Source organism: Heterodontus francisci, chromosome 42 (assembly GCF_036365525.1).
Source record: "Heterodontus francisci isolate sHetFra1 chromosome 42, sHetFra1.hap1, whole genome shotgun sequence".
Taxonomy (NCBI): domain Eukaryota; kingdom Metazoa; phylum Chordata; class Chondrichthyes; order Heterodontiformes; family Heterodontidae; genus Heterodontus; species Heterodontus francisci.
In genome coordinates, this window is record NC_090412.1 from 1,067,302 (window position 1) to 1,082,208 (window position 14,907).

The 14,907-nt window shown below is 42.8% G+C and overlaps 1 protein-coding gene across 1 annotated transcript in view; it reads left to right on the plus strand.

Annotated features, from left to right (window-relative positions):
- LOC137355386 (wings apart-like protein homolog) overlaps positions 1 to 14,907 on the plus strand; it is a 189,264-nt gene that overhangs the window by 12,748 nt on the left and 161,609 nt on the right. The window lies entirely within an intron of this gene.

A 14,907-nucleotide genomic window follows, 5' to 3' on the forward strand; every position in this document is an offset into this window, starting at 1 on the left:
ATAAACAAAGGCCACTAAATCGTGGTGGAAAAACCTAGGAGAGGTAATTGAAAGCTTGCTTAAGAAGATAGATTTCAGGAAAGTTTGTCCAGGTGAGAGACAAGGAATGAATGAGAGCCTGAGCAGTTTGGGCGATGAAGTTCTGCATTTAATGGTAGTGTGAAAGGAGAGATGGGGACAGGCTGAAGTAAGTTACAGACATTGGAGAGGTTGAGCCTGCAAATGAATTTGAAGATGACAGCCAGGATTGTAAATGAAAAATTTGAAATATGAAAGATAAAAAGGGCAAAGAAAGGCGTTCACCACTTGCTGTTAGTGTTTCAGAAATGAGGAGCTACCTAGGTGAACTGTTCAATAGCAGCAAATGTAGGACTAAGATGCTAACAGCTTCTGACGAAGGGTCAGAAACCTGAATCATTAAGCCTACTCTCCACAGTGCTGCCTGAGTGCTTTTATTTACAGTAACGGTGTAACAGGTTACAAGTTAACGAAAAGAAGCATAAGCCTCAAGTCATCATATTGCAGATGTTTGTAGACACAGCAGCTAACTTATGTGCAGCAAGATTCCACAAGCAGTGAAATGAATGATCAGTTAATCTGTTGTAGTGGTGTTGGTTCAGGGGTAAATGTTGGTCAGGACACCATTAGGGACTCCCCTGCCCTTCATACAGTACTGAGAGATCTTAGCACATCCACCTGAACAGAGAGTTAGGCCTCCTGATGTACACTTGGTGTGAAAGTGGTGCTTCTGACAGTGTAGCACTCCCTCGGTAATGCACATTGTGCTCAAAACTTGGTGTGGGGTTTGAACGAGGTGAGTGTCACTACTGAACCAAGCTAACCATTGTGTAGCCTGGTGTCCAAGTGATGAAATGCTTGCTTTTATGCTAGTGTGTATCTATAGTTCTCACTGTGTAGTGTGCTTCCGTGAGTCTCAATTTGAAAGTCTCATTATGGTAATTGGAACCAGAGACACTTGGATAATGGGATTGTGAAAGTGGCACCATTGGAGCATTTGACGGGAGTGGAACCATGCGCTGGGAGTGAGGGCAGTGGAACCCTGTGCCCTGGGGGATGGTGGTGGGAGGAACCTTTAGCGAGAGCCAGGTTTTGGGGGGTGGGTAGTGTGGTGGGAGCAGGAGCCAAATATGGCTGGCTAAAATTTGATATGAAAGTAGACTGTAGCACTTAAATAAAACCTTTTACCCCTCTCGTGCTCATCACACAGTGTTGCAAAGATGAGCATTTCAAAATGGCAGACTGCAGTCACAGATTTCACCATTCGGCAGTATTCTGGGGTTTGACACTTCCATCGTGGTTTGTGCCAACACAATGCGATTGAGCCACACATACATTTTTGGCTTAAATAAAAGCAAAGTGCTGGAAATACTCAGTGGGTCAGACAGCACCTGTGGAAAGAGAAAACCGAGTTAACATTTCAGGTCTGTGACTTTCACCAGTTGCCCCGTTTAAAAGTCGCTCCTTGTGCATGGCTGATTAACTACCAGCTGAGTCTTGGACCAGTCCTATTCTATTTGCAGAGTTGCTTATTGTACTCTTCCAGAGAATAGGCTTGAAGTTTAACTACTGAATTTCATATACACTTCATGTGTTCTGTTTGTGTTTGACTACCATTTCTGTGCAGTCCTAGTAATTATCTTTGTACATAAAGAGCAATTTGAGTCAATAGGGTGGTATTTGGAAGATCCCACAAGGAACAGCTTTGAAAATCTGAGGCAAGTTGATCTTGAAAAACAGAAAAAATGCAATGTATTTGAAAGCCATTTACAGAGGATTAACTCAGTTCATAATTTTACAATCTTCTATTATCTGCTCGGGGCTGAAAAAGATATTGTGTTAGTGTATAACTGTTAAATAATTCAAATTATTTGCTTGTTCCTAGTTTCTCATAAATTTACTTCAATTTAAAGGAGTATGTTACCCAAAGTTTGCCCTGATTTCCAGGAACTGATGCTCCACTCAAAGGGTTGAAAGCTGGGATTCACCCTTGGGTAAACTGAAAGCTGAAATAATTAAGCAAACGTCAGTTAGAAATGCCCCAGAAATTTAACAGGATGTATTGAAATGAATAATGACTCCGCCGTGGAGTAATGGCAGCCTCCATCTGACAATTCCCAAGATGGAACATTAGAACTTTAGATTTCACCATGTAGAGCCACATCCATGGGTCAAGATTACAGAGTATTTCTGATGGTGACCACTGTGATATTGGGCTGGAATGTTTTTGACGGCAGTAAAATGTAATGGTACATATTGTTCAAATAGTCGTTTAATAGTACAGAACTTGAGTATTGCTGAAAATAAAGACATGTCAAAGCTTTTTGTCTTGCACTCCTCAGGACAATCGCAAGAATAACTAATGTAAGGGAAAGCAACAACTTATATTGCAATTTAAGACTCAGTAAGGCTTGCAGTGGCACATTTGAGCATACTGCAAGCTACATATATTAACACATAGGACCCTGTTCTTTGCAAACAGAAATGTACAAACATTCCGCTGAACAAAATAAGTGACAGCCCTTTGCTGGTTCATTCCTCAGTGCAATGCCTTGACCAGAGTCAAGCTGCCTGGTTTAAATTTTAAACAAAGTTTGGCAGTTAATTGTTTGTCACCATAAACTGGTGCATTCGCCATGGCAACGCCTCTACCAGAGTCCAACCAATCAGCACTCTTCTCATGCAGTACAAGTTGTTTTCCTTTACACTGGTTATTCTTGTGATTGTCCTGATGAGTGCAAGACAAAAAACTTAGGTGACATGTCTCTATTTTCAGCAATACTCAAGCACATATTGTCCCCTCTCATCTATCACTTACCCCTCCCGAGGGAGTCTTGGAGAGACAGGTAGTTAACAGGCTCCTTCCAACTTAGCTTCTCATCAGGTGAGCTGGGGTGAGGGCAGGAACTACATAAATGTCAGCAGTACGTCTATTAACCCGAGAGTCTGAACTAAAGTAAACATTTAACAATGAAAGCTATTATAATCTATCTCATCTTCCCAATTGCCTGTTCTTATTTCTTTATGCTTTCTTTTCTATACCTTATTTCTCCAAAACAAAACTTTAAAATCCTTCAATACAAACAGAAAAGGCTGGAATTATGCAGCAGATCGGTCAACATCTGTAAAGAGAAAAGGAAACTGTATGATATTACTGGTGGAGGCCACACTTCTAAAATGACATAATCTCTGCTTCCACTTTACAGATCTGCCTTAGCTGTTATCTACATCCAGCATTGTTTCACATTTCCAACATTTAGAGATTTGTCCTTTTACTTTTAAACCCTGTATTTGGCATCTTTTTCTCTATTCTCCACCTTTAAAGAATAGACTTTGGTTAAAACAAACCTACTTTTGAGTGGGTTGTTAGTAAATAAGGCTGGCAGGAGTGATGGACAAGTAATGACCCTGAAGTTCAGTACAATTGAGGGAGTCCACTGCAGTCATCCTTGCATAGAAGCTTCTGATTCTATGCAAGTTTCATGGAAAGATCAGCTACAATGGCCTCCTTTGTTTGTACTTGTCAATAATTGCTCATTCTAGGTTTCATCTAACTGCCTCTCAATATTTCTCAGTTACTCTGCCAGGAACCTATTACAAGTGTTATTCCCTTTGTGCGAAGAAATGCTTCTTGACATCAGTCCTGAACATTTTTTTTGACTAGTTTGTAATCTGTGTCACCTTATGCCCCAGTTTAACTTTGTTTGAAATTCCGTATTAGTTACTTACGTAAGTTCTGTTACTGCCTTCCTTTCAAAGGAGCCCTAATCTCTGGCGTATTTTAAAGATCAACACAGAATGACAAAAGTGTACACTTGTTCAGTCCTCCAAATGAGTGTGTTGGGGGTAGGTGAACCTGTCTGCGCAATAAGAAGGGGTTAAGTCAATAGAGTTCATGATCAATATTTCTGAATGCACCTCGCTGGGTCGGAGGTCTGTTAAACATTAACATTAATTATTTACATGGCCTAACAAAGCAGTTTTATACAGTTACTCAGTTGACTGTGTGAACACCTGATTTAAAGAGATACTAATCTATCTCTAAATATAGCCTGGATTGGAACAAGATATTTAAATGAGATTTTGAAATAGCATTGTCATGAATCTTCAGATGTGCTCTTTAATGATTTTATTTTGACTTTTTTTTTTTACTGGCAGCAATTTTTATACAGGGTATGTTTATATCCTGACTGTATGTACAATAGGGATTATGTTATGTTTGAAGATATACCACAATGAAACCTCAGTTAAACATTGACGAGACCAGAGATTCCACTCGTCCAGGCAGAGGTCGGGGGCAGAGGGGTGTTAGGGTGAGCAGTAGGCTGGCTTAGGCTGAGGGAGATGGTGGGTCATGGGTGGGCCTGATACTGTATATGGGTGTGTTCTGGGTACATTGTGTCTGAATGCGCAACAAAACAGCAAAGACCATGGTGAGATAAGGTGAATTAACATTTCCAATGTCAGCTCTGCAGTCTGCATCTGGAACATTACCAGTGTGTTTGCAGAAGCTGACAGGCTTTCTGATTTTCCTGTACTTGAGTTTTTACTTCAAGTTATAGCAATTGCAGTTTTATCTCCCAGGATTATTTCCTGGAGTTATTTTGTGAGGGGCCATTAGTGAGGTGAGAAGAGGGTAGGGAGGTGTTGGATAGGTAGACCCATGTGAGCCCACACAGTCTTTCACTTCCCTTATTCCATATGCAGCTTGTACAGTGCTCACTGAGATTGGCGGATGTCCCACATATACTCAGTCCCCATGTCTATTATCAGAGTCTCTTGTCGTGCCATATTTTCATATCAGAGTAGAATGTGGCTCACTTACGCTTGCTGGAAGCTACATATATTCATACACAGGGACCTCTGCAGGCAAAAGGAACATGCCCAGGCGTTGCACCTTTTTTGAATTAACCAAGCGTGGGGGACAGTAGTTCTCTGGTACATTCTCCATGGCAATGTCTCGACCAATCAAACGGCACCCTTTTCTCATGCAGTGTAAATTGTTGCTCCCTTTGAAATTTGGCATTCTTGCATCTGTCCTGATGACTGCAAGATGAAAAGCTTTGACAGCATGTATTTCTTTTCAGCAATACAATCTATTCTTGAGTATTAGAATCAGCTTCCCTTTAAAGAGGAGCTGAGCAAGGGGTAGTTAGGAGCCTTGCCATGTTGCAAGCAAAATATGAAGACTTGAAAGGTGGTGGGGGGGGGTGGTGGGTGAGAAAACCAATTCTGGTCTACCAGTCTCCCAATTCCACAGTAGGAGGAGGAATTGGATTATGAGGAAGGATTATGGAAATTGACCATTTTCTCACTGGAAAGGGGAAGGTTTGAGAGGTAATTGCTGTTTTTAGGATTCTGAAGGGACTGGATAATGTTAACCATGACCAGATCTTTCACCTTGTAGTTCCAGAGTTGGCTAAAGTAGATTAGGAAACTAGGTTATAAGATATGATGACAGATGGGCAATAGCAACCATTTAAAGAATTAATTCATAATTTTGCCATACGAATTAGAAGCAGGAGTAGGCCACTCGGCCCTTTGAGTCTGCTCCGCCATTGAATAAGTTCAAGGCTGAACTCATTACTCCACATTTCCACCTACCCCCGATAACCTTCCACCCTCTTGCTTATCAAGAATCTATCTACCCCTGCCGTAAAAATATTCAAAGACTCTTGTTTCTATCGCCTTTTGAGGAAGAAAATTCCAAAGACTCATGACCCTCAGAAAAAATTTCTCCTCATCTGTCAAGTGAGTGACCCCTTATGTTTGAACCGTGACCCCTAGTTCTAGATTCTACCACAAGGGAAAACATCCTTTCTACATCCATCCTGTCAAGACCCCTCAGGATCTTGTATGTTTCAATCAAGTCGCCTCTTACTCTTCTAAATTCCAGCGGATACAAGCCTAGCTTATCCAATCTTTCCTCGTAAGACAGCCCGCCCAATTCAGGTATTAGTTCAGTAAACCACCTCTGTACTTCCGCCAAGACATTTACATCCTTCCTTAAATAAGACCAATACTGTACACAGTACTCCAGCTGTGGTCTCACCAATGCCCTCGAAAGCTGATGAATAACCTCCCTACTTTTGTATCCATGGCTGTACTTTCCCTTGAATAGAAACCCCACGGGAAAAGTGTTCTAACCGTGGCTACCAAGAGAAGTTGAAAATGGTGTTTAGATTAAAGGAAGAGGTTTATAATGTTGCCAAAAGATTAACAAGCAAAATCAAGGTGAACTCAAAGATGTTTCCTCAATACATTAAGAGTAAGAGGATAACTAAGGAGAGAGTAGGGCCCATAAAAGACCAAAAAGGTAACCTATGTGTAGGAGTGGAAGATATTGGTATGGTTCTTAACGAATACTTTGTGCCTGTCTTCACAAAAGAGGGGGGCGATGCAGATATTGTAGTTAATGAGGAAGCGTGTGAAGTCTTAGCTTTGGGGCAAAAAACGTTAGTCGGGGTTGTATATAGTTGGCTAAGACGGATTGGGAAACGTTACTTAAAGGGATGACGGTGGATAGGCAATGGCAAACATTTAAAGAGCGCATGGGTGAACTGCAATAACTGTTTATCCCTGTCTGGCGCAAAAGTAAAACGGGAAAGGTAGCCAAACCATGGCTTACAAGGGAAATTAGAGATAGCATTAGATCCAAGGAAGGGGCATATAAATTTGCCAGAAAAAAACAACAGACCTGAGGATTAGGAGCAGTTTAGAATTCAGCAAAGGAGGACCAAGGGATTGATTAAGGTGGGGAAAATTGAGTACGAGAGCAAGCTTGCAGGGAACATAAAAAAAGACTGTAAAAGTTTCGATAGGTATGTGAAGAGAAAAAGATTGGTGAAGACAAATGTACATCCTTTGCAGTCAGAAACAGGGCAATTTATTATGGGGAACAAAGAAATGGCTGACCAACTAAATGCACACTTTGGTTCTGTCTTCACAAAGGAGGACACAAATATCATACCAGCAATGTTGGGGAACACATGGCTTAGTGAGAGAGAGGAACTGAAAGAAATCTCTATTAGTAGAGAAATGGTGTTGGGGAAATTGATGGGATTGAAGGTCGATAAATCCCCAGGGCCTGATGGTCTGCATCCCAGGGTACTTAAGGAAGTGGCCCTAGAAATAGTGGATGCATTGGTCATCTTTCAAGATTCTATAGACTCTGGAATAGTTCCTACAGATTGGAGGGTAGCAAATGTAACCCCACTGTTTAAAAAGGGAGGTAGAGAGAAAACAGGGAATTATAGACCAGTCAGCCTGACGTCGGCAGTGGGGAAAATTCTAGAGTCCATTATCAAAGATTTTATAGCAGAGCACTTAGAAAACAGTGGTAGAATCGGGCAGAGTCAGCATGGATTTATGAAAGGGAAATCATGCTTGACAAATCTGCTAGAATTGTAGAGTTGATGAGGGGGAGCCAGTGGATGTGGTTTATTTGGACTTTCAGAAGGCTTTCGACAAAGTCCCACGTAAGATTAGTGCGTAAAATTAAAGCGCATTGGGATTGCGATGGACAGAAAATTGGTTGGCAGACAGGAAACAAAGAGTAGGGATAAATGGATCTTTTTCCGAATGGCAGGCAGTGACGAGTGGGATACCGCAGGGTTCGGTGCTAGGACCCCAGCTATTCACAATATAAATGATTTAGATGAGAGAACCAAATGTAATATTTCCAAATTTGCAGATGACACAAAACTGGGTGGGAGGGTGAGTTGTGAGGAGGATGCAGAGGGGCTTCAGGGTGATTTGGACAAGTTGAATGAGTGGGCTAATGCATGGCAGATGCAGTATAATGTGGATAAATGTGAGGTTCTACACTTCGGTAGCAAAAACAGGAAGGCAGACTATTATCTGAACGGCTATAAACTGAGAGAGGGGAACATGCAGCGAGACCTGGGTGTTCTCATACACCAGTCGCTGAAGGTAAGCATGCAGGTGCAACAGGCGGTAAAAAAGGCAAATGGTATGTTGGTCTTCATAGCGAGAGGATTCGAGTACAGAAGCAGGGATGTCTTGCTGCAATTATACAAGCCCTTGGTGAGACCACTCCTGGAATATTGAGCAGTTTTGGTCTCCTTATCTGAGGAAGGATGTTCTTGCTGTAGAGGGAGTGCAGCGATGGTTTACCAGACTGATTCCTGGGATGGCGGGTCTAACGTATGAGGAGAGATTGAGTCGGTTGGGCTTATATTCGCTGGAGTTCAGAAGGGTGAGGGAGGGGGGGGTTTCATAGAAACCTATAAAATTCTAGCAGGACTTGACAGGGTAGATGCAGGAAGGATGTTCCCGATGGTGGGGGAGTCCAGAACCGGGAGTCAAAGTCTAAGGATACGGGTTAAACCTTTCAGGACTGAGGCGAGGAGAAATTTCTTCACCCAGAGAGTGGTGTGTCTGTGGAGTTCGCTACCACAGAAAGCAGTTGGGGCCAAAACATAGTATGTTTTCAAGAAGGAGTTAGATATAGCTCTTGGGTCTTAAGGAATCAAAGGGTATGCAGTGAAAGCGGGAACAGGTTACTGAGTTGGATGATCACCCATGATCATAATGAATGGCGGAGCAGGCTCGAAGGGCCAAATGGCCTACTCCTATTTTCTATGTTAAACATAGAGAGAGAGTAAGTATTAATGGAATTAGCATCCTTGAAAGTTGATAAATCGCCAGGACCAGATGAAATTTAACCTAGGCTGTTAAAAATAGCAAGAGAGGAAATAGCAGTCCTCATTGGATACAGGTATGGTGCCAGAGGATTGGAGAATTGCTAATGTTGTACCTCTGTTTAAAAAGGGAGCGAAGGATAGACTGAATAATTACAGGCTAGTCAGTCTAACCTCAGTAGTGGGCAAATTATTGGAATCTATTCTTAGAGACAGTTGGGAGAGTCAGTTACTAGGGGACATAGGTTTAAGGTGCAAGAGGCAAAGTTTAGAGGGGATGTGCTAGGCAAGTTTTTTTTACACACAGGGTGGTGAGTGCCTGGAACTTGCTGCCGGGGGAGGTGGTGGAAGCAGGTACGATAGCGACGTTTAAGAGGCATCTTGACAAATACATGAATAGGATGGGAATAGAGGGATACGGACCCCGGAAGTGCAGAAGGTTTTAGTTTAGACAGGCATCATGATCGGCGCAGGCTTGGAGGGCCGAATGGCCTGTTCCTTTGCTGTATTCTTTGGGACAGGATAAACTGTCACTTAGAAAGGCACAGGTTAATCAAGGAAAGTCGGCATGGATTTATTAAGGGACAATCTCATTTGACCAACTTGATCGAATTGTTTGAAGAAGTAACAAGGAAGATAGATGAGGGTAGTGCAGTTGATGTGGTCTACATGGATTTTAGCAAGGCTTTTGACAAGGTCCCACATTGGCAGACTGGTTTTAAAAAAACTAAAATCCCATGGGATCCAGGGAAATGCAGCAAGATGGATACAAAATTGGCTCAGTGGCAGGAAACAAAGGGTAATTGATGACTGGTGTTTTAGCGACTGGAGGGCTGTTTCCAGTGGCGTTCCGCAGGGCTCAGTACTGGGTCCCCTGATTTTTGGAGGTATATTAACGATTTGGATGTAAATGTAGGGGGCATGATCAAGACGACACAAAGATTGGCTGTGTGGTAGATAGCGAGGAGGGATACTGTAGGCTGCAGGAAGATATTGATGGTCTGGTCAGATGGCAGAAAAGTGGCAAATGGAATTCAACTTGGGGAAGTGTGAGGTGATGCATTTGGGGAGGTGAAACAAGGCAAAGGAATACAAGATTAATAGGAAAATACTGAGAAGTGTAGAGGAAGTGAGGGACCTTGGAGTGAATGTCCACAGATCCCTGAAGGTAGCAGGGAAGATCGATAAGGTGGTTAAGAAGGCATATGGAATCCTTTCCTTTATTAGTCGAGGTATAGAATACAAGAGCAGGGAGGTTATGCTGGAACTGTATAGCTCATTGGTTAGGCCACAACTTGAGTACTGTGTGTAGTTTTGGTCACCTCATTTCAGAAAGGATGTATTTGCACTAGAGAGGGTACGGAGATTTACGATGATGTTGCCAGGACTGGAAAAATGCAGCTATGGGAAAAGATTGGATAGACTGGGGTTGTTTTCCTTGGAACAGAGAAGGCTGAGGGGAGATCTGATTGAAATGTGCAAAATTTGTGGGGCCTGGATAGAGTGGAGGTGAAGGGTCTATTCACCTTAGCAGAGAGGTCAGTGACGAGGGGGCATGGTTTTAAAGTGATTGGTAGAGAAGTTGGAGGGTAAATGAGGAAACACCTTTTTACCCAGAGGGTGGTGGTGGTCTGGAACTCACTGCCTGAAACCCTCAACTCATTCAAAAGGAATCTGAATATGCACCTCAAGTGCCGTAATCTGCAGGGCTACGGACCAAATGCTGGAAGGTGGGATTAGAATAGGTGGATCATTTTTCAGCTGGCACAGCCAAGATGGGCCAAGTGGCCTCTTTCTGTGCCTTAAACGTTCTATGATTGGGAGGATTTTATAATTCATCAAATAATGACAAAGAAACTGGTAGATAAAATAGCATATAAGAGTAAACTATCCAGAGACATAAAAAGATTGTAAAAGCCTCTATAGATACGTAAAAAAGAGATTAGCTAAAGTAAATGTGGGTCCCTTGGAGGCAGACACAGGGGAAATTATAATCTGGAATAAGGAATTGTTAGACATTAAATACTTTGTTTCTGTCTTTAGAGGACACAAACATTCCGGAAGTAATGGGGAGTCAAGGATCTAGAAAATGAACTGAAGGATATTGGTATCAATAAAGAAATAGTACTTGAGAAGTTAATGGGTCTTAAAGCCAACAACTCCCCTGAGCTTGACAACCTACACCCTCGGGTTTTAAAAGAGGTGACTGCAGAGATAACGGAATGATTTTTTTCTAGAATTCCTTCGATTCTGGAACACTACCCATAGATTGGAATGTAGTAAATGTAGCCCCCTATTCAAGAAAGGAAGGAGAGAAAACCTAGAACTATAGGCCTGACAGGCAGTTCGCTGGATGTCAACTTTAGGAAAAATGCTAGAATCTATTAGGGATGTGATAACAGGGCATCTAAAAAATTGGGCTTCCGAAAAGTAAATCATGTTTGACATTTGTTTGAGCTATTTGAGGATTTTAACTAGGGTGGATAACAGGGACCCAATGGATGTCGTGTAATTACTTTTTCAAAAAGCATTCGATAAGGTGCCACACAAATGGAAATTAAATTAGGGCTCATGGAATTGGGGGCAATATATTTGCATGGAATGAAGAGTTGTTAACAGAAGACAGAGTAGGAATAAACAGGTCATTTTCAGGTTGACAGGCTATAACTGGCAATGTGCCACAAGGATCAGTGCAGGACTTCAGCTATTCACATTTTGTAATGCGCAGTTTTTGTCTGTCCGCACTCTGCTTGATCAGTGGGTTGCTTTGGTGGGCAGTGCCTGCCTGAACCTGGGGAATGATAGTTGGTTTATTAGATATCTTAAAACTTTGTGACATTCGGTTACAGAGTGTACCAAGTGTAACAATTTTATTGATCCCTCTGATGTAACGCACTTGGAGTATTTTTGTGGAACCTTGCTGTGCCCAAAACGATTGCCACTTTATTTCTCAGAACTGCACCAGTTAATTAATACTATGTGAGGTGCTTTGGGACATTTGAAAGACACGAGAGTGCTGAATAGATGCATTTTTTTTGTCTTTAGGGAGGGGGAGCAACAGTGCAAACTACATGGAATTAATTACTTTTTCACTACGTATTCTCTCATGCAGCTAAGATTCTTATAAGGAAGGTATTGACTGGTCAGCTGAGTGCAAAAGCTGTAGAATTACTTCAGAGTAATGTGCTAAACTGACACAAGTGATGAAGGTTGTTTCAGTCTGCACGGCTTTCATTGGCCGATGGGTTGATTTGGTGGGTGGTGCCTAGCACACGAGGGCTGCACAGAGAACAGGAGCATGTGACTATCAACTGTTAGTGTGCCGCTGTCCCCATGCAAATATAGATTATGTTTGTGAGAAGTGCGGATTCTCCGTTATAGTTAAGGGTTTTTTAAAGCTGGGGCTGAAATCAACGAGAAGCACCAGGATTTGTCCTTTCCCCTCACCTCCCTCTGGTGGTAACATATGGTAGCTGGCAGATGAGTATGTGCGATCATTACCGAGAATCACCTCAGCCAGGACTGCAGGCTTGATCAGCTCCACAATGGCCGTGGTCAGCAGTCAGGATTACAGTGGGACTGACTGGGAAGGTGCCCCCACCCATCCACCCCCTTCATTAAGGAGTGAATCTGAGATCCTGTTCCACTTTGACTCTGTGCTGCCTTGTGTTTAGTTTGGGCATACTGATTCTATTGAGCTTTAATTAGATGATTTGCAAAATTTCAGCTGAGGAACTGCTGCTTGTGGGGAGATATTGAGGTGTGGGGGGGCTGGTGTCAGGATCAATATGGAATTGTGGTGGGATGGGGCTGGAAGGGAGGGAGAGAGGGTGGATGAGATGATGGAGTTGGTCAAGTATACTAATTTGACCACAGATGTTCTGTGAGTCTCTGCTAGTCTATATTAATGATTTGCATTAGGGGACCTAGTGTAATGTATCCAAGTTGCTGGCCATACAAAGTTAGGTGGTAAAGTAAGCAGTGAGGAGGACACAAAGAGGCTGCAAAAGGACTTGGACAGGTTAAATGAGTGGGCAAGAATGTGCAACCAGTTAGAAATCTAAATTGCAGTTGACTTAATGAATACTAACGATTAGAAAAATATTTTGGGACCCAGTATATGAGTAATTTGAGACATAACGTGGTGTGTAGTGTGCTTGGTAGGAATGGGTGACTTTGAATCTATGGTTCCCATAACCTTCCACCACTGGGGGTTTTGCTCACCACCTGTCTGGGTCTGTTTTAGACTAATTTTTTTTTATTCATCCCAGGGATGTGAGCATCTCTGGCAAGGCCAGCATTTATTGCCCATCCCTAATTGCCGTCAGAGGTGGTGGTGAGCTGCCTTCTTGAACCGCTGCAGTGCATGTGGTGTAGGTACACGTACAATGCTGTTAGGGAGAGTTTCAGGATTTTGACCCAGTGATAGTGAAGGAATGGTGATGTAGTTTCAAGTCAAGGTGGTGTGTGGCTTGGAAGAAAACTTGTAGGTGGTGGTGTTCCCATGCGTCTGCTGCCCCTGTCCTCCTAGGTGGTAGAGGTTGTGGGTTTGGAAGGTGCTGTTGAAGGAGCCTTGGTGCGTTGCTGCAGAGCATCTTGTAGCTGATACACACTGCTGCCATTATGCACCAGTGGTGGAGGCAGTGAATGTTTGTAGATGGGGTGCCAATCAAGCTGGCTGCTTTGTCCTGGTTTGTGTTGAGCTTCTTGAGTGCTGTTGGAGCTGCACTCATCCATGCAAATGGAGAGAATATTTCATCACACTCCTGACTTGTGCCTTGTAGATGGTTGCTGTGATTAGTCAACAACTCCATTATCGTTGTATCATTAGACCGTGAGGAGTTTCGAAGGCAAACTCGATGGACCTTGGTCTTTTTTCCAACAGCAATTCCTGTGTTCCGGTATCTGTCTCTGCATCAGTGTTTGACTATTCCTCACTTCACTCTGTTGTTCAACTCATGGGAGGAGATTTGGAGATGAGTCGTCCTCAACGTGTTGTTCACCTCTGGACACTGATTCTAGTGGGGCAGTGGTTGAGCTGTAGGAAATGACCCTTTAGGCGGGGGCAACTAATTGAGGTAGAGTGAGAATGGGGAGTTAATAATAAGGAAATGGCAGATGAAATGAACAAATATTTTGCTTCTGTCTTCACTATAGAGGATACAAAAAACATTCCAGTAATAGCTGTAAATCAGGAAGTGGAAGGAAGAGAGGAACTTGGTGAAATTACACTCATCAGGGAAGCGGTACTGACCAAACTGATGGAGCTGCGGGCTGACAAGTCCCCGGGTCCTGATGGACTTCATCCTAAGGTCTTAAAAGAGGTGGCTAATGAGGTAGTAGATGCATTGGCAATTTTTCAAAATTTGCTAGATTCTGGAAAGGTTCCATCAGACTGGAAAATAGCAAATATAACCCCTCTATTCAAGACGTTTGGGGAGGGGTGGGCGGTGGTGAGACAGAAAACAGGTAACTATAGGCCAGTTAACTTGATGTCTGTTGTGGGGAAGGTGTTGGAATCGATCATTAAGGAGGTTATAGCTGGGCACAGAAAAACTCAAGGTAATCGGGAATAGTCAGCATGGTTTTATGAAAGGGATATCATGTTTAACCAATTTATTGGAGTTCTTTGAAGGAATAACATGCGCTATGGATAAAGGGGAGCCCATTGAAGTACTGTACTTGGATTTCCAGAAGGCATTTGACAAGGTACCGCATAAAGTAGGAGCTCATGGTGTAGGGGACAACATTTCGTGGATAGAAGATTGGCTGGCTGGCAGAAAACAGAAAGTATGCATAAATGGGTCCTTTTCTGATTGGCAGGATGTGACGAGTGGAGTCCCGCAAGGGTCTGTGCTGGGGCCTCAACATTTTACAATTTGTATCAATGACTTGGATGAGGGGAGCATTGGCTTGGTAGCTAAATTTGCAGATGTCACATAGCTTAGGTAGGAAAGTATGTTGTGAAGAGGACATGAGGTTGCAGACCGATATAGATAGGTTGAGTGAGTGGACAAAAATCTGGCAGATGTGGGAAAATGTGAACTTGTTCACTTTGGCAGAATAAAAACAGAGAACGACTGCAGAATTCCGAGGTGCAGAGGGATAAGAACAAAGAACAAAGAAAATTACAGCACAGGAACAGGCCCTTCGGCCCTCCAAGCCTGCGCCGATCCAGATCCTCTATCTAAACATGACGCCTATTTTGGATCTTGGTATTCTCATG